The sequence below is a fragment of the Felis catus genome, chromosome E2 (assembly GCF_018350175.1).
Source record: "Felis catus isolate Fca126 chromosome E2, F.catus_Fca126_mat1.0, whole genome shotgun sequence".
Lineage (NCBI taxonomy): Eukaryota > Metazoa > Chordata > Mammalia > Carnivora > Felidae > Felis > Felis catus.
The window spans coordinates 56,999,224-57,017,960 of NC_058382.1; the positions used below are offsets into that span (position 1 = coordinate 56,999,224).

General features: G+C 48.8%; 1 long non-coding RNA gene across 1 annotated transcript in view; it reads left to right on the forward strand.

Moving 5' to 3' along the window:
• Positions 1-7,379, forward strand: part of LOC102902105 — a 16,308-nt gene extending 8,929 nt beyond the window's left edge. Inside the window, exon 2 of the long non-coding RNA XR_006590153.1 lies at positions 6,572-7,379. This is a non-coding gene — a long non-coding RNA (uncharacterized LOC102902105). The remainder of the gene's footprint in view (positions 1-6,571) is intronic.
• Positions 7,380-18,737: the final 11,358 nt, after the last annotated feature.

The following is an 18,737-nucleotide window of genomic DNA, read 5'->3' on the forward strand; positions in this document are numbered from 1 at the left end:
ATCTCATTAATTCAGCAGCGGTGGGCTTTGACAATTTCGCAGATTCACAGAACATAAACACAATCAGCGGTATTTGTTCTACAAAGTGCCTTGATCCTCATCGGAGATCGCTAAGAGTGTGGGCGGTGGAGAAACCCATTCACAGGTGGACATCCTCCAAAGCAAACATCCTCATTTGCCTGCTCTGGAAGGCGGGGCGTGTCAATCCCCTTTTCCTGCCAAAGGTTTTTTTTCTTTCGTGCGGTAACATCCCCCTCTGCTGGAACTTGTAGGTATTGCAACAATATTTATTAAGAAGTGTTTTATTTATTTTTTTTTAAATTTTTTTTTTCAACGTTTATTTATTTTTGGGACAGAGAGAGACAGAGCATGAACGGGGGAGGGGCAGAGAGAGAGGGAGACACAGAATCGGAAACAGGCTCCAGGCTCCGAGCCATCAGCCCAGAGCCTGACGCGGGGCTCGAACCCACGGACCGCGAGATCGTGACCTGGCTGAAGTCGGATGCTTAACCGACTGCGCCACCCAGGCGCCCCTTAAGAAGTGTTTTAAAAGAAAGAAGGAAAGAGAAGAAAAAAACAAATCCTAAATGGGATCGTCCCCCCACCCCCACCCCCGCTCCAAGACTGAATTATAGTTGTAGTCTCTCCTGGAATATGGCCTGTTAATGGTTCATCTGAAACTTCCTGATCAGCCCTGGAGAGGTAATCCCCACAATAAAATCTTGCCAGTCCCTTCCCCCCAAAACAATGTCCTTTCTTTTCTTTGGTTAATCACTTCCTTGCCTGGCCCTCTTGCCTGTAAAAACTTCCATTTTGTCAAACTCCTGCAAGCATCTCTACTTGATAGAAGGCATGCTGCTCGATTCTTGAATTGCTTAATAAACCCCAAGAGATCTTCAATTTACTCAGTCGAATTTTGTTTATTTTCTTTTATTTAATTTTAATTCCAGTACAGTCAATATTCAGTATTAGTTTCAACGGCGTCTGGGTGGCTTAGTCAGTTGAGTGTCTGACTTCAGCTCAGATCACGATTTCACGGTGGTGGGTTCAAGCCCCGCACCGGGCTCTGTGCTGACAGCTCAGAGCCTGGAGCCTGCTTCGGATTCTGTGTCTCCCTCTCTCTCTGCCCCGCCCCCCCCCCATTCTGTCTCTCTCTCCTTCAAAAATAAATATTTAAAAAATTTTTTTCAAAGAGTCTGTTTTTCAGTTGCTCTTTTTTTTCATTTGTTCATTTTGTTTCTTAAATTCCACATAGGAGTGAAATCATATGCTATTTGTTTTTCTCTGACTTATTTTGCTTAGTATTATACTCTCTAGCTCCATCCATGTTGTTGCAAATGGCAAGATTTCATTTTTTTATGGCTGAATAATATTCCGGTGTGGGTGTGTGTGTGTGTGTGTGCGCGCGTGCATGCACGGGTGCATATGCACACCAGGTCTTCTTTATCCATTCATCTATTGATGGACACTTGGGCTGTTTCCATAATTTGGCCGTTGTAAATAATGTTGCAATAAACATAAGGGTGAATAAATCCTTTCAAATTAGTATTTTCATATTTTGGGGATAAATACCCAGTAGTGTGATTATTGGATCACATGGTAGGTCTATTTTTAAGTTTTTGAGGACAATCTCCATATTGTTTTCTAGAGTGGCTGCACCAGTTTGCATTCCCACCACCCACGTTCAAGGGTTCCCCTTTCTCCGCATCCTCACCAGCACCTGTTAATTTCTTGTATTTTTGATTTTAGACATTCTGACAGGTGCGTGGCTTCAGTTTGCATTTCCCTGATGACAAGTGATTGAATTTTGTTTTTTAACAGACCAACTAAAGATTGAATATGAGATCCATTTTGCATTCCAGCCGGTGGCTCTTAAACTTTCATGTACATCTTCCGGAGTGCAGGTTTTTGAAAAATGGAGATTTTGAGGGAGCCGGGGTGGCTCAGTTAGTTAAGCGTCCGACTCTTGACTTCGCCTCAGCTCATGAGCTCACAGTTCTTGAGTTCGAGCCCCACATCGGGCTCTGCGCTGACAGTGCCGACCCTGCTTGGGATTCTCTGTGTCTCCCTCTCTCTCTGCCCCTCCCCCACTTGTACTTTTGTTCTGTCTCAAGATAAATAAACTTTTAAAAATAATAAAATCTGCTTTAAAAAAGGGAGATTTTTGTACTCCATGCCCATCTCCTAGGAATTAGAACAAGGAATCCTGCAGCAGAGCCTTGTAGAGCCCCACACCCCACCCCTGCCCGTCCCAGTGAGCCTGCTACCTGTGGCTTTCCCGGGAGAATTCGGTTGAATTCTGAATGAAGGGCGGCAGGTGGTGGAGAAATGGAGGCGTCAAATCTGTCCCTCTAGGAAGATTTAGCAGGGAAAGGGAGATTTTCTTTTATTTCTTTTTACTTCTTTTATTTAGAGCTTTATTGAGGTGTAATCGATATGTTTAAAAAATGTACATATATAATGCATATAGTGGACGAATTTGGACCTATACCTACAGCCTGAAACCATCACCACGATCAAGTTAATAAACGTATCCATCACCTCCAAATGGTTCCTTGTGTCCCATTTGTTTTATTTCTCGTGCGTGTGTGTGATACAAACACCGAACATGAGCTCTACCCCCTGGACACGTGAGGAGCACGATTCGGTATTGTTAACCTTGCGCCCTTTGTTGTAGAGCAGAGGTCTAGAATTTCCTCGTCCCGCACAACTGAAACTTCATGTTGGCTGAACAGGGATTTCTCAGTTCCCTTTCCCCTTCAGCCCCTGGCAACCATCAGTCCGAGTCCTGCTTCTATGCGTTTAATCATTTTAAATACTGTATCTAAATGGAATCATGCCATGTTTGTCCTTCTGTGTTTGGCTTACGAAACTTCACATAATGCCTTCTGGGCCATCCACGTTCTCGCAAATGGCAGGATTTCCTTTTTTTTTTTTTTTTTTTTGAGGTTGAATAATGGTCTGTTGTAGGCATAGACCACCTTTTCTTTGTCCATTCATCTGTCTTGGATATTTTGATACCAGAGATGGGGCGGGAAGGGGCGGGGGGGTTGTTCCAGAGCCTTGCAAACTCAACCCACCAGCAGGTGCCAGGTTCTTGACTTTGCCCTGAGAAAGAATTCAAGGAGTCAGAGTGAAATATAGCAGGAGAAGCTTCATTGCAAAACCGGAAGTACACACCGGGAGGGGGGGGGGGGCGCCCGGGCTAGCGACTCTGCGCAGGCGCAGTCTGATTTTTCTCTTGCGGAGCCCCCCTGTAGCGTCAAGGCCTCCTGGGTGTCCTCGAGTGCCCCTAGTGAAGGGGTCATTCTTGGTCGTTTGCAGGCCCGCTGGGTCTTTGTGCGCGTGCCCGGCGTGGGCTCCAGCAACACCAGGGTGCTCTACGTCTCTGAGAAACCACAGAGCTGTCACAGGGTTGACTCGATTGTCACAAACACCGTCAGGTGTCAGACACCGTTCTCCCTCTTTTGTTCGTCCCGCGATTACCCGGCGGTTCCCTGTGCTGCATGCTTATCAGGCCTCTTCTCGCATCTTGGCTGCGGGGCAAAGCGCTACCATGAACGTGGGAGTGTAGATGGGTCTTTGAGATCCTAATTGAGTTTTGGGGGGGGGGGAGGAAATACACCCAGACGTGAGGGGGCCGGGTCACACGGCAATTCTACTTTTAGCTTTTTGAGGAACCTCCGTACCATTGGCCACGGTGGCGGCATGGCCACCGGCAGGGCAGAGGGGCTCGAATCTTCCTTCCCACGTCCTCACCAACGCTCGCTGCCTCTTGTCCTGTTGACAGTAGCCCTTCTAAGTGGCGTGGCGTGAGACCTCATTGTGGCCTTCATTTGCATTTCCCTGATGATGAGTGCTGTTGAGCACCTTTTCAAATAGCTGTTGGCCATGAGTATGTCTTTGGAGAAATGTCCATTCAAGTCCTTTGACCATTTCTTATTTGGATGGTTCGGGTGTTTTGCCATTGAATTGTAGGGATTTCTTATATATTTGAGGGTATTAACCACTTATTAGATTTTGCAGATATTTTCTCCCATCCCCCAAGTTGCCTTTCCACTCAGTTGATTGTTTCCTTGGCTGGGCAGAAGGCTTTTAGTCTGATGTAGTCCCACTTGTCTATTTCTGCTTTTGGTGCCTGGGCTTTTGGTGTGACGTCCACGAAATCATCACCAAGATCAACGTCAAGAAACTTTCCCTCTGTGTTTTCTCCTAGGAGTGTTAGAGTTTCAGCTCTTCCATCCAAGTCCTTAATCCATTTTGGGTTGATTTTTTGGGGGGGAGGGGGGGAATGGATATCTTCTTGAAGGCAGACAGAAAAAAGGGAAAGAGGAGATATGGGAAATAATAATGGTGATAATCATAATCCTTGTATTGGTCTCCTGGGGCCGCTGTAACAAATTTTCACCGAGTTAGCAGTTTCAAACAACAGAAATGTATTCTCTTACAGTTCAGGGGGGTGACGGGGCACTGATGGCATCGTGGGGTGACGGAGGGCCACCGCTTTCTCTAGGTCCCGGGTTGACGTTGTTTTCCAGAGGGACAGAGCGGTGTTCCCGCGGCCAGTACAGCCTCAGTGGGCGCTCCACTCTTGTACAACTCCAAACACACAAATTCTCTCTTCTCCCCTTCTTCTTCTCACCACCCCTCCCCCCGCCCCAGAACTTTCTCGGAAGGCGAGTGAGAGTGATGTGATGTTCAGTTTTCCCTGCTCTTCCATTTGGTAAATATATATCTCCCAGAAATTTCCAATTTAAAACATGTTTAAGTCGTCCGCAGCCAGCCATATTTTAACTTTTCGCAGCAGCAGCTTGTTTGGGACATAACTCACAAACGCCGCGAACCCCGGTTGCTATCGCTTTGAACCGCTGCTGACAAATGTGTTTTGGGTGACCGCGGGTGTCGACAGGCTTTGCACAGGAGAGCGATGCGGTGCTTTACAGCTGCAAGACAGCCCCTCTGGCGGCCACACACCCCCACTGGGGACCTCAGCTCCTCTGGCCACTGCTCATTGGATCAGGGCCACACGTCAGCCTCAGAATCTGGAACCGGAACTCAGAGCCTCTCAGCCTCTGCTCACGGGGCCCGCGAGCAGGGAGATGTGAGATGGCCACGCGCTCCCGCTCACCCAGCAAATGCTCTGGGCCCGGCTCTGCTGCAGACCCCAGAGAGAGAGCAAGGCACGTGTGGTCCCTGCTTTCCGGGAGCTCGCGTCTTCATGGGGAGGAGAAGATACAAAAATCATTGAAAGCTCGGTCGGGAAGTATGTATTGGCGGTGTGTGCCGTGGTGACAGAGGAAGGAAGGAGTGAGTGGGTGGTAGAGTGAGGGAGGTAGTATCGGTGAGAATCCACCTCTTTCAGATGGCCAGCTGAAGAGTGAGAGCACGGGTCCAGGCTAGAGGACGCATGTGCAAATGCCCTGAAGTCAGAAAGTGGACAGAGCCTGGCACACCCGAGTGGCTGAGAGATGCCAAGTGTGACTGGGGCCTCAGAGGGAGGCAGGGTGGTGGCATGAGGTGAAAAGGCAGAACTAGAGGCACCCGGCTGGCTCAGTTGGTTGAGCGCCTGACGCTTGATTTTTGGCTCAGGTCATGATCTCACGGTCGCGGGATCAAGCCGTGTTGGGCTCCATGCTGAGCGTGGAGCCTGCTTGAGATTTTCTCTCTCCCTCTGCCCCTCTCCCGCGCTCTCTATCTCTCTCTCTCTCTCTCTCTCTCTCAAATTAAAAATGAAAAAAAAATAGACGGTGAAACTAGAAGGGTCAGAACCCAAAGGGTCATGTAGGCCATGGTTTGGAGTATACATTTGATTTTGAATGCAGCCGCAAACTACCACCTGCCATTAAGCGAGGGAAGAATTATGCGACCCCTGGAGATTTGCAGAACAAAGTACAAGGTGTCTTGGGGGAGGGGGCAGGGAAGGAGTAGGGAATGGTTATAGTTCCTTTACTGTCACTTCCGTGTCCTCCACGGCTATTGAGATTTTCCACTTCTTCTTGGGTCAGTTCTTTTCAACTTTTGACGCACAACGTATGTACAGAGAGGTGAACCTATCCTAATGAGTTTTCTATAAGTAAACACAGCCCTGTAACCGGCATCCAGATGAAGAAACAGAACATTACTTACCACCCCCAACCCCCTTATATCCCAGCCACCACCGCCCCGCCCCCCCCCCCCCCCCCCGCCAGCCTCCGACTGACCACCATCCTGACTTCTAACAGCAGAGGTCAGTTTCGACAGTTTCTAAACTTTATAGGATGGGATTACACAGCCCGTACCCTTTAGCTTCTTTGATTTCTTTCACTTCAGACTGTGATTGGAAATTCGCCCTTACTGTTGATGGGGTTGAAGTTGCTCATTCTCTTTAGGATATTTCATGGTGTGACAATCCACGCTTTATTTACGCATGGCACCGTTGACGTGGTGGACAGACTCTAAGGTGGTCCCGTGACGCCCACCTCCTGTGTTTGTGCCTCTGTGTGGTCCCCTCCTCTTGATAGTAGGCAGGGTGTGTGATGTGATTCTAGCCAATAGAAGGGTAATGGAATTCATTTCCACGATTACCTTACAGAGGATTGTGACCTCCATTCTGCAAGCAGACGCTCCCCCTTGCTGGCTTTGATGAAGCAGTGGCATTTTGGGGAGGCCGATGTGGCAAGCCTAGGAACTGTGGCCTAGGATGGCCTCTTGTGACTAGGGATGGCCTCCAGCCGACAGCCAGGAAGAAACTGAGGCCCGGGGTTTTACGAAGATCTAAATTCTGCCAGCAGCCACATGACCTTGGCAGTGACCCCTTCCCGGCTGAGCTTTGAAATGAGACCCCTGCTGGGCAGACACCTGGACTGCAGCTTTGCGAGATTCTGAAGTAAGCTCCATTCCCAAATGCCTTCGTCACAGAATCTGTGGAATATAAAATGCGTGTCGTCTCCAGTCACGAGTTTTGTGGCAATCTGTCATGCAGCCTGTAATGGAAAACTAATATTAGGGACATTTGGGCAGCATCCAGGTCTGGGCTTTTAAAACCCGGGCTGCTATGAACATTCCGGGACATGTCTTTTGGTGAACATATGTGAGCACTTCTGTTTGGCATACCCCTAGGACGGAACTGCAGGGTCATATGGGACGCATATGTTCCGCCTGAGGAAATTCTGCCAACGGTTTTCCCAACCCAGTTATGTTTGCGTGGGTGAGGACGGGCTTCAAACCCAGGTACGCCCAGCTCGAAAGCTCCATGTTTTCAACGGCCATATTTGCTTTCTAAGCTACTTGAGGGGCGATCTCACGACAAGGAAATAAACACCTCTTCCTGGTAATTTTCGATGAGCAAAGCTTCCGTGTGTAAAATACTTGAAGGCAATAAAACGCACTTGTATATCTCATTATGTATCACATAATATCTCCGATCTCATTGAATTCCCACAACAGGCCATTAAGGGAGGTGTTATTGTTATTGTGCATTTCCAGATGGGAGCACTGAGCCCAGCCACGATGCAAGGGAGTCCCCTGAGACTGGACGCCCCCTGCTGGTCCGGTGCCACATGGGAAGGCTGACCTCCGATCTCCTCTCTCCGGGGCCTGGACTTTGCTCTGCGCCATGACGCTTTTTTGCTTTTCTCTTCTTTTCTTTTTCTTTCTTTTTTTTTTTTAAGTTTTTATTTATTTTTGAGGGGGGGGGCATAAGTGGGGGAGGGGCAGAGAGAGAGGGAGACACACAATCCGAAGCAGGCTCCAGGCTCTGAGCTGTCAGCCCCCCTTCTTTTTCTTTCTCTCTTCCTTTTTAAAGAAATGGTGGCATGCGTCTGGATGGGGGGAGGGGCCCGTAGCAAGGAGATCCAAGAATCCAGGATCCGGATGCATACATCCGGATGTAACCGTTGGTCGGGAGCCAGTGCCTCACGGCAATCCTGTCTGTTTATTTGACACGGCAGGTCTCATGAGTGTGCGTTTCAGGGTCTCGTGAAATAAATCCCAGGTCTCAGAAGCGCCCTCTGTTTGTCTCATCAACAAACGTTCGCAGGGGGTCTTAGAGCGGATCCTCACCACGACTGGATGAGAACGTGGTTGCAGATGCTACACATTCATTTCCAGGCGGTTCGGAAGGAGCCCCTACGTGTAAACTCGAGGGGCGGGCAAAGCGGGAGGGAGCACTCCGACTGCGTGCCGCACTCTCAGCCGCAGAGCGGCCTGCGCGGCCTGAAGGAGGTCAGGCCCCGGGCTCACGGACCTCTGTCCCCAACTGACACACCGGTGACCCTAAGGCTGAGGAACAGATCGGCCGGAAACTCTGACTTCAAACAACCAATGAGAGTTTGCTTTTCACCGTCTGGGCGGCAGGAATTTGGGAGGGGCTCCCCCGGGGCAGTTCTGGCTCCCGGCCCTCCTATGGTTCCAGTCCAAGAACAGGAAGGAGATTGGGGTGCGTGGTGGCTGGCCAGGCCTCTCTGTCCCTCCGTGTAGTCCCAGGGCCTCTCTCTGGGCTCCCTCCCAGCCTGGTGGGCTCAGAGGTTGCCCTGCCTACCTGGCAGGGGGAAGAAGTGCCTCTCCCTTTATGCCCCAGGCTTCAGTTCCATCACGTTCTGATGGTCACAGGACAGCGATCGGCTCCGTCTCTGAGCCCCGTGGGAAGCAGGCACTGAGACAGAGTTAGGGGCCCACGAGATTGCTCGGGGGTAACCCCAAGAGAGAACAGGGCACAGGCAGGATGTCTGGGGAAAGTCTTCCGACCACAGGGTGGACCTGACACCTGGAAGGGAAGGGGCAGGGCGAGCCTGGGACGCCAGTGCTGAATGGCCGGTGGCCGCCCACCCAAGCTCCTGCTCCAGGGCAAGGCTGCGTGCAGGGAGGAGGCCGCTGCATAGCCCCGCGCCCTGCTGAGGGGCCGGCAGGGCTGCCCAGGAAGAGCTCCCTGTTGCAGGTGTTACTGGACCCCCGTCCGGGCCTCTGGATGTGCAACTTCCTTCAAGGCAGAGCCGAGCCGCAAGCCGCGAACCTGTGGAGGCCACGCAGCCCCAAGGGGCGGGGACATAGGCCCCCGCCCCTTGGTGGGGAGTCACCAGATGCCGGACCAACAGACTGGACAGGAGTTGTCAAATGCGGCCATCTGGGGGACGCGCCACTGTCGCAGCCCGTGTTGAGCACACGGAAACGTGCCCTACCGTAGAGAAGAACCTCTGATGGCTTGGAATCAGCTGGAATGGGCTCAGATCCTGCCACGCCCCCTGACTAGCTGTGTCACTGCGGGCAAATACACAACCTCTGGGTTTTGCCGTCTGAAAGTGGGGAAAGTAAGCCCCTCCTTCACGAGGTCGTCTGAGAATTCAGTGAACCCCATGGCACCTTCCCTGGCGTGTAGTCAGTGCCCAGAGGGGGTGAAGATCATCATTATTATTACTAAGACCGCTTAATCCTGGTTGGAAGTGAGTTTGACTGTTAACTTGGGTCTTGGTGAGAACACCGAGTTATCAAGAGGAGATTGAATTATATTTCAGACAGTTGTTAAGGCAGCAAAGCGGAGACTTTGTTAAACACTAGAAGTGGTGGCCCGGGCTCTCGAAACTCTCTAGAAGTAGAAGCTTCTGCAGCCTTGTCCCACCCGGGCGGAGAGCTGGCGCACAGGAGACGCTCTGCACACGTTCACGGCCTCAAGTTGCATCTAATGAAGGATGAAACATAGCTTTCTCAAAGAGGCATAACATTTTGAGCCAGATGAATCTAGGTTTTCTTTGCCATCTAAAATGGAAATGGGGGAAAGATGGCTTTTTCTTATTATTAAAAGTCCTGCATGCTCGTTGTAATTTTTTTTTTTATTTCAGGCAAAAAAAAAAAAAATTCAGGGAACTCAAAAATATATTTAAAAGATCGTTTAAAAAAAAAAAAGTCATCTCCCAGAAATAACGGCTATCAACATTTTGATGAACTTTTTTTCAAGTGCTTTTTAACAAATAAAAATAGAAGCATGGTATAAGACTGCTAATACCCCCGTCAGCATCCACTGGTGCTCTCTGAAGGGTACTGTCACCACCACACCCATTTTACAGATGAGCAAGTTGAGGCTAAAGAGGGGAAGTACCTTGCCTGTGGCTGCCGTCGGCAAGTGGTGGCTCGGGATTTGAACACGGGGAGTAAGACTTCGTGTCCTCTGTCTTCACCACCTAACCTCTCTCCTGCCTTCCGAACCAGGTAGGGGGAAGAAGTGGAAATACGTTAACTGACTGCTTTTTCGTACTTTTTCACACTGTTCCTCGCGGCGCTGAAATGTCAACCCTTTAGTTAAGGTAGAGACGTGTCGTCTTGGGTTCCAGCGAGGAAATAAAGCTCAGGGAAGTTAAATAAGTCTCCTGGAGCCTCACGGCTCATAAGACAACCATCACTGCAGCCCTCACCTGCCTCACGCGGAAGCTTGTTCGCGCTGCGGTAACACAAGCTTGTTCCTGTCCACGCCGGGGTCCTGTGGGGAGGTCCCACCACGTGTCCGAGAGGCTGCGGTCTTACCAGCAAGAGACTGACCTTCAGAGTCAGCAGTCACAAGCACGGCCGTGTGTCTCATGGACGCTGGAGCCAGACTTCCAGGGCAACCTCGGGCAAGTGATTTAACCTCTCTCTGCCTCAGTTTACCTTATCAGTAAAAACGCAGATACAAACGGAACTTACCTCTCAGCGCTGTTGTGAGAGCAAAGCGAACAGGTTCATGGGAAGTGTGTGGGACACCGTGTCCGGCACCTAATAAGTTCGATACCAAGCATTACCTATTCTTAACCACTTTTTGAAGCTTATTTATTTATTTTGAGAGAGTGGGCGAGGGACAGAGAGAGAGAGGAAGAGAGAGCATCCCAAGCCGACTCCGCGCTGTCAGCAAGGAACGGGACGGGTGGTGTGGCCTGAACCCACGAACCCTGAGACCATGACCTGACCCGAAACCAAGAGTCGGACACTTCACCAACAGAGCCACCCAGGCCCCCTGCCTATCCTTGTATTAACAGACACTAGAGCCTGATACAGAACGTATTTTCCCATTGCATTTCCTCTTGGACCAAGCAAAGGAAACCTTGGAAGGTATGTGAGTTTCCTACGGCTGCTCTAACGAATGACCGCGAAGTCCCTGGCTTATAGCAACACAGATTCATTCTCTGACAGTTCAGGAGGTCTGAAGCCCAACCCTGGTCTCACTGGGCTGAAATGGGGAATCTGTTCCCCTGCCCGTCCCAGCTTCTGGAGGTGCCCGCTTCTTCCTTAGGCTGTGGCCCCTCCTCCGTCTTCCTGCACAGCACCTTCAAATCTCTCTCCAGCTCTGATGTTCCAGCCTCCCTCTTCCACCAAGATGACTTAGGACAACCTCCCTGTCTCAAGGTTTGCTCATCAGCAACCTTAATTCCACCTGCAGCCTTACTTCCCCTTTGCCGTGTGACCTAACATAACCACAGGCTCCGGGGATTCGGATTTGGGCATATTTGGGGGCACATCATTCCGCGCACCTCGGAACAGTAGCGGGGTCCCTTCCCTCCTGTCTCCATTCACTTCTCCTTGCTCAGGCCTCCCCATCAAAGCTCCGACCCCTCGCCACCAGCGCCCTGAGCCCCTCGTTCCTGACACCTCTTGAGACAGCGAAGAGGTCCCAGTCTGAACTGTCTCCAGTTCCCCTGTTGTCGGAATGTAGCATCTACAAGTAATCGAAGGGTTGATACTGACCACCTTTCCTAGCTTGACTCCCAGGAGTGTGTTCCGGGCTCTGTGGGGGTGCCGACCCCCCACGCCCAGTCACTGTAATTCTGTTTCTTCGCCCAGTGGCTCCAACAGCAAGGTGTTTGTTAATTGCGACCAAATTAGAACCCGCTTCCAGTCATTCAACAACAGATACACCTAATACGCGTTAAGCGGCTACTATGTGCCAGGCGACAGAAATATAAAGAGAAATGAGACACAGATCCTGCCGTCCCGGAGCTCAGTGTTGGAGTAATAGATCGGGGAGGAAGGCAGACGTGTATAAAAACCTGATGGCTGTTACTTAGTACAGTGGGCCCCCGCAGCCCAACAGTTTCGCCCACAGGCATTGGCCCCCGTGGTTTCCAGTGTGGCTGTACTTTAGATTCGCCTAAGACTTTGCTATTTAGAATCCCAATGCCCAGGCCTCGCTCTAGGATGTACGGCCTGGGCATCAGTATTAAAGCTCCCGGGTGACTCCAGGCAGTATGAGAACTGGTGCTAACAGTATGCCCCCAGGTTCTAATTTAATTGGACCTGATGGAGTCTGGGCATGGGCTATGCTTAAAACTCCCCTACATGATTCTAAAGTATAGCAAAGCTTGAGGAACACAAGTCTAGAGCAATGATTCTCTACAGCGGAGGGCCGTTTTGTCCTCCGAGGGACATCTGGCCACGTCTGGAAACATATTTGGTTGTTGCAATGGGGTGTGCTACTGGCATCTAGTGGGTAGAGGCCAGGGATGTTGCTAAATATCCTACAATCCCCACCCCCAACCCCCGCCCATGCATGGCCCATCCCCAAGTGTGTAATCGTGTCAAGACTATGAGATGTCTAGAGAGACCCTTGCGCCTGTGCCCCAGGACTAAGACACATGTCTAAAGATGTTCATAGGACAGGCGAAAACAAATCAACCTGGATACAACCCAAATGCAGAGGTGAATCTGTATTAGCATATTCATAGCACGCACAACTTCAGGAAACCAATTCGCGATACATCAGGGGTGAGAGAACAGAGGCTTCCCTGGGGGGAGACAGAGGGGGGTCCCCAGAACTGAGGCTGCCTTTCCAGCTAGCACCAGTGAGTTGATGAGTCTCTTTCTTTCTAGGATTTTTGGTGAGTTTGCCATTTCCTGGGGAAATGGATCCTATTTGGTCTCTTTCGGTAATTTGGGCAACTCCAGTAAAGAAAAAAAAATCAGCATTCATGGAAGTATTTCCTGCGGTATAATTGATATATACATAATAGAAAAAAAATTAGAAACCATGTAAATATCCAGAAATGGCAAAGTGATTAAGACATTATGGTACATCAACTCAATTGAATGTTATGAAGCCATTAAAAAGGATAATTAGGAAGGTGATTTAGAAACGTAGGAAATTTTTGTGATATGATGGGAAGTGAAAAAAAACAGGAAGTTAAACAGCACAAACACAGTGATTACAACTCAGAAAAATATGTTGGCCTGTGGACAAATACTGGAAGGATTTGCAGAAATAAAGACTGTCGTAATTAGGATACTAGAATTATGGGTGTTTTTTTTTTTTTCCTAAAACTTTCTTTAACGCTATTTTTTTATACTCAAAATCTTTTGGGACCACTGCCCAGCCCCTATCCTTGTCTGCTGAACACTGAACCCTGCTCAGCCCTGTTTGGTCCCTGAGACCCTGTATCCCACCCTGGGCACCTGTTCCTAGCTGGACGAATCACATTCTCTCTACTGATTGGCTAGAGAGGACTCAAGATGCTAATCCCTCTGGGATAGTCTGTCTTTCTTTCTTTTTTTTTTTTTTTTTTTTTTTTGAGATAAAATTCACATAACATAAAATTTACCATTTTAAAGTGCGCAATTCAGTAGAGTTTAGTACATTTACAATGTTATGCAATCATGGCCACTATCTGATTAAAGAACATTTTCATCACCCAAGAAGGAAACTCCATACCCATTGGCAGTCACTCCCAGTTCTCCCCTCCCCCAGCCCTAGGCAACCATTAAATTTACTTTCTGACTCTGTTGATTTGCCTGTTCTGGATATTTCATATACATGGGACCATACAGTATGTTGTTTTTATATCTGGCTCCTTTCACTTGGCATAATGTTTTCAAGGTTCATCCATGTTGTAACATGTTGTAACATGTGTAACGTGTAACATGTTGTAACATGTGTAACATGTAACATGCTGTAACATGTGTTGTATCAGTGCTTTGTTTTTTTATGGCTGGATAGTATTCCATTCATCCACTCATGGACATTTGGGTTGTTTCTTTTGGGGGCTGTTATGAATAATGCCGCTATGAACATTCATGTACGAGTGTTTGTGCGAACAAATGTTTATATTCTCTCGAGTACCTAGGAGTAGAAGTGCTGGGCTTATAGGGTAACTCTTTGTTGAACTATTTGAGGTACTCCCAAAATGATTTCTAGAATAGCTCTATCATTTTAAATTCCCACCAACAGTGTATGAGAGTTCCAATTTCTCGACATCCCCACTATTTCTTTTATTATTTTTTTTTAATTTTTTTTTTCAACGTTTATTTATTTTTGGGACAGAGAGAGACAGAGCATGAACGGGGGAGGGGCAGAGAGAGAGGGAGACACAGAATTGGAAACAGGCTCCAGGCTCTGAGCCATCAGCCCAGAGCCTGACGTGGGGCTCGAACCCACGCACCGCGAGATCGTGACCTGGCTGAAGTCGGATGCTTAACCGACTGCGCCACCCAGGCGCCCCTGTTTATTTATTTTTGAGACAGAGATAGAGCATGAACAGGGGAGGGGCAGAGAGAGAGAGGGAGACACAGAATCTGAAACAGGCTCCAGGCTCTGAGCTGTCAGCACAGAGCCTGACATGGGGCTCGAACTCACGGACCGTGAGATCATGACCTGAAGGAAGTCGGATGCTCAACCTACTAAGCGCCCGCGGGCGCCCCTTCATGTGAATTTTAGATTCAGCTCTTCCGTTTCTGCAAATTGGAGCTTTGAAAGGAGTTGCAAAGCATCTGTAGATGAATTTGGCCAAATATTGCCACCTTAACAATATTAAAGCTTCTAATGCATTAACAAGGGACGTCATTCCATTTATGGAGGTATTTCCACAATGCTCTGCAGTCTTCAGTGTGCAGACCTTAAGCTTCCTTGGTTACATATATTCCCACCCCCCTTTTTCTTTTTCTTTCTTTCTTTTTTTTTTTTTTTTTTTTTTTTGATACTCCAGTAAAGTGAACTGTTACCTTAATTTCATGTTTGGCTTAGGGAAGTCTTTTGAACCAAGAGCATGAGCAGGGAGGAGGCGCCTGGATGGCTCAGTCGGTTAAGCGTCCAACTCTTGATTTCAGCTCAGGTCATACTTTCAAGACTTATGAGATCAAGCCCCTCACTGGGCTCTGTGCTGACAGCACGGAGCCTGTGTGGGCTTTTCTCCCTTCCTCTCTCTCTGACCCTCTCCCCTGATCTCTCTCTCTCTCTCTCTCAAAATAAATAAACATTAAAAAAAAACAACTGGATGGTAACACCTAGAGAAAAACGAGTCTGAACACAGATAAAGGCAGAAAGCAGAAATGATGTGAAAAGGAAGGCAGTTCCAAGAGAGAGATTGAGAACTGTCCTCAGGGCAAATGATTTGGACACCAGGCTCTTGCGTAAGTAGGAGTATCCCAGGCTGGAGGAGATGTGGCCAAGTGGCCAAACACCAAAGAAGCCCATCTAAACCAGACCTGCTCCTTAGCAGCTGGTGACAAGTTTTCTCCACTTCCTTGGTAAAGAGGAACTGGGGTGTGCTCCCAAGGCCAGGTCTTCAGGGTGCTTTGTGTGTCTGTGTTTTTCCAGAATGAGCCAAATGTAATTTCCACGTGCCCTGTGAGATCAGGCATGCGCAACAAAGGCTGGTCTCATAAAGAGCTACCTCCCAGGGGTCGCCTGGGTGGCTCAGTCAGTTGAGCGTCTGACTGTGGCTCAGGTCATGATCTTTCAGTTTGTGAGTTCGAGCCCCCCATCGAACTCAGCGCAGAGCCCATTTCGGCTCTTCTGTTCCCCCACCTCTGTCCCTCCCCTGTTCATGCCCTGTGTCTCTTAAAAATAAATCAAAGCATTAAAAATTAAATATATATATATATATGCATATATATATAGACCTACCTCCCAGGATTTTTATATCAAAATACTTGCACTGGAGGGTTCCACCTATGAAATTCTGGCACTTACAGATAGTCAACTGGGGGCTCCACTCCTCTCTCCCTTCAACAACAGATACTGTATTTTCATTGAAGTGAAATGAAGTCACATCCTACTGATAATGCCTTCAGCCTTTGGGGGGTGGGGCGCGCAGCTTGGTGTGTTAATTCCTTCCATAAAGGTAGTGGGTTAGGGAAACGGAGAAGGAAGCAGTGAAGGGAGTTCAGAGCCTGACTTCCTAGAGGACAAAACAAATCTCTCGTAATAACTGTGGCTATTGGGGCACCCGGGTGGCTCAGCCGGTTAAGCCTCCGACTTCGGCTCAGGTCATGATCTCACAGTTCGTGGGTTCGAGCCGCGCATCGGCCTCTGTGCTGACAGTGTGGAGCCTGGTTGGGATGCTCTCTGTCTCTCTCTCTCTCTCTGCCCTCCCCCTCCCTCAAAATACATAAATAAATAAGAATAACTGTGACTATTGGAAAATCATTTCAAAAGAAAATGTCTTTTTATCATCCTGGCATTTGCTCAAGGATGTGGCTTTGGGTCAGCCAGCCCCCCAGCCCTGCCCGCGCCCCCCCCCCCCCCCCCCCGCTGCATCTCCCCACACCTATTTCAGGATCCCAGGAAGAAGCTGCACAGGAATCCCAGGGTCTCAGAGTCATGGGAAGATAATCCTGCCCCCGGGGTCAGGGGGTCAACACACTGCTTCCTTTTGGACCCGAGCAAATAGACAGCCACCCCAAAGCATTTCAGTCTCAGTTACTCACAACACTTTACTTCATTCATTTACTTACAACAACGTAGCTAAAATGTTACGGTCTTTACTGCCTGCTCTATGCTTGAAGAGAATTGTTTCAGTTAACCCCCACAAGGCTGTGAGATAGGTATTGCTGTCATCTACATCTCTCAGGTATGGAAACAGCCTTTAAAAAGGGGCGAAACCTACTACCGGTGAGGAAACTGATCAGGCCCAGGATACATGCTCACAGCCTCCTGCTGACCTTCAGAGCCGGTGATGCTCTCCCGCCTGCCTTGCTTGCCTCTGCAAATGTGGCTGCTCCAACAGTCCTCGTCACAACCCCCCAGTTTCTTACTGGCCAAAAGACTCTAGAGCAGGATTTTTGAAGCTGAGTCCCAGCCACCGTCAGAGATGGTTCTCTGCATCTCCTCACCTGCGTCTCCTTCGTGGGGCCCGATATCGTCCTGGACCCTGTGCCTATCTCCTGGTCCGGCTGATTGAGTGCCGGAAGTCTGATCCCATCTGTCATCAACCCATTCAGCAGATCAGGTGTTCATCAGTAAAAATTGCTGGGCCAACTTGCAACGTGGACGGATATTGCAAAGGCGCCCTCCACAGGGCTGGCCCCAGGATATGCTCCCAGCAGCAAGTTAGAGGGTGCTTGTTTCCACACAGCCTGGGAGCATGGGGGTTTATCAACTTTCTGATCGTTCCAACCCGAAAAATGAAAACTGGTAGCTCAGTGGAGTTTTAACTGGCCTTTTTAAAATTATGAACGTAGGTGAGCACTTTTCATGTTTTTAGGAGCTGTTTCAATTTCCTCTCGTATTCCTGATCATATCCTCTCTCCACTTTTCTGCTGGGTTGATGGTCTTCCCACATTGCCTTCTAGTTTTTTATGTATTAGGGAAATTAGCCGTTTGTAGGCAATATACCTTGCAAATATTTTTCCAAGGTAGTGTTTGTCTTTTGATCTTGTTTCTAAGCATAAGGAATTTTTATTTTATTTTAACATTTATTCATTTTTGAGAGAGACAGAGCATGAGCAGGGGAGGGGCAGAGAGAGAGGGAGACACAGAATCCGAAGCAGGCTCCAGGCTTTGAGCTGTCAGCACAGAGCAGGCTCAAACACACAAACCGCAAGATCACGACCTGAGCCAAATTCAGATGCTCAACCGACTGAGCCACCCAGGCGCCCCAAACTTTTAAAAAAAAATTTTTTTTAATGTTTATTTTTGAGAGAGAGAGAGAACACAAGCGGGGAGGGGCAGAGAGAGGTGGACAGAGGATCCAAAGCAGGCTCTTTGCTGATAGCAGCGAGCCTGATATGGGGCCCGAACTCATGAACCACGAGATCATGATCTGAGCCAAAGTGGGACACTCAACCAACTGAGCCACCCAGATGCCCCCAGTATAAAGAACTTTTTAAAAAATTTTATGTACTTAACTTTACCAATCTCTCTTTTATGGTCTCTGCCATGTCTCGAAGGACCTTTCTCTCTCTGACGTTACTTTACTTTTATTCCATTTTGTAAAAGTCTAAATCCTTAGGCCATCTAGAATTTATTTAATACAGTCTGAAGTTAGGCAGGGTTCTTGTGAGGATTGAGATCATGTGTTTACGTGCCAGGAGGGCAGAGGACATATAGTACGTGCTCAGTAGAGTGCTGTTATTAGCATGCAGAGGAGGGTAAAGGGCATAGCCAGTGCCTGCACACGTCTCTCTCCTCAAAGACATATCGGGGACATCCGAGGGGGTTTAATGGGACATCAGTTACCACTGTGTGACTAAGAAAGAAAGGGGTCCTCTCTCTGGTACCCACAGATCACAAGGTGCCCTGTATATCCCCAAACAAGAAAGCCCCTTCCCCAAAGCCCACTATCCACCCTCTGATCTCAGCAGGCTCTTTGATGCTGTCCTTCATACTTTGTACCTAGAGGAGTCTTCTCTTTAAAATTTTTTTTTTTAACATTTATTCATTTTTGAGACAGAGACAGAGCATGAACGGGGGAAGGTCAGAGAGAGAGGGAGACACAGAATCCGAAACAGGCTCCAGGCTCTGAGCCGTCAGCACAGAGCCCGACGCGGGGCTCGAACTCACAGACCGCGAGATCATGACCTGAGCCGAA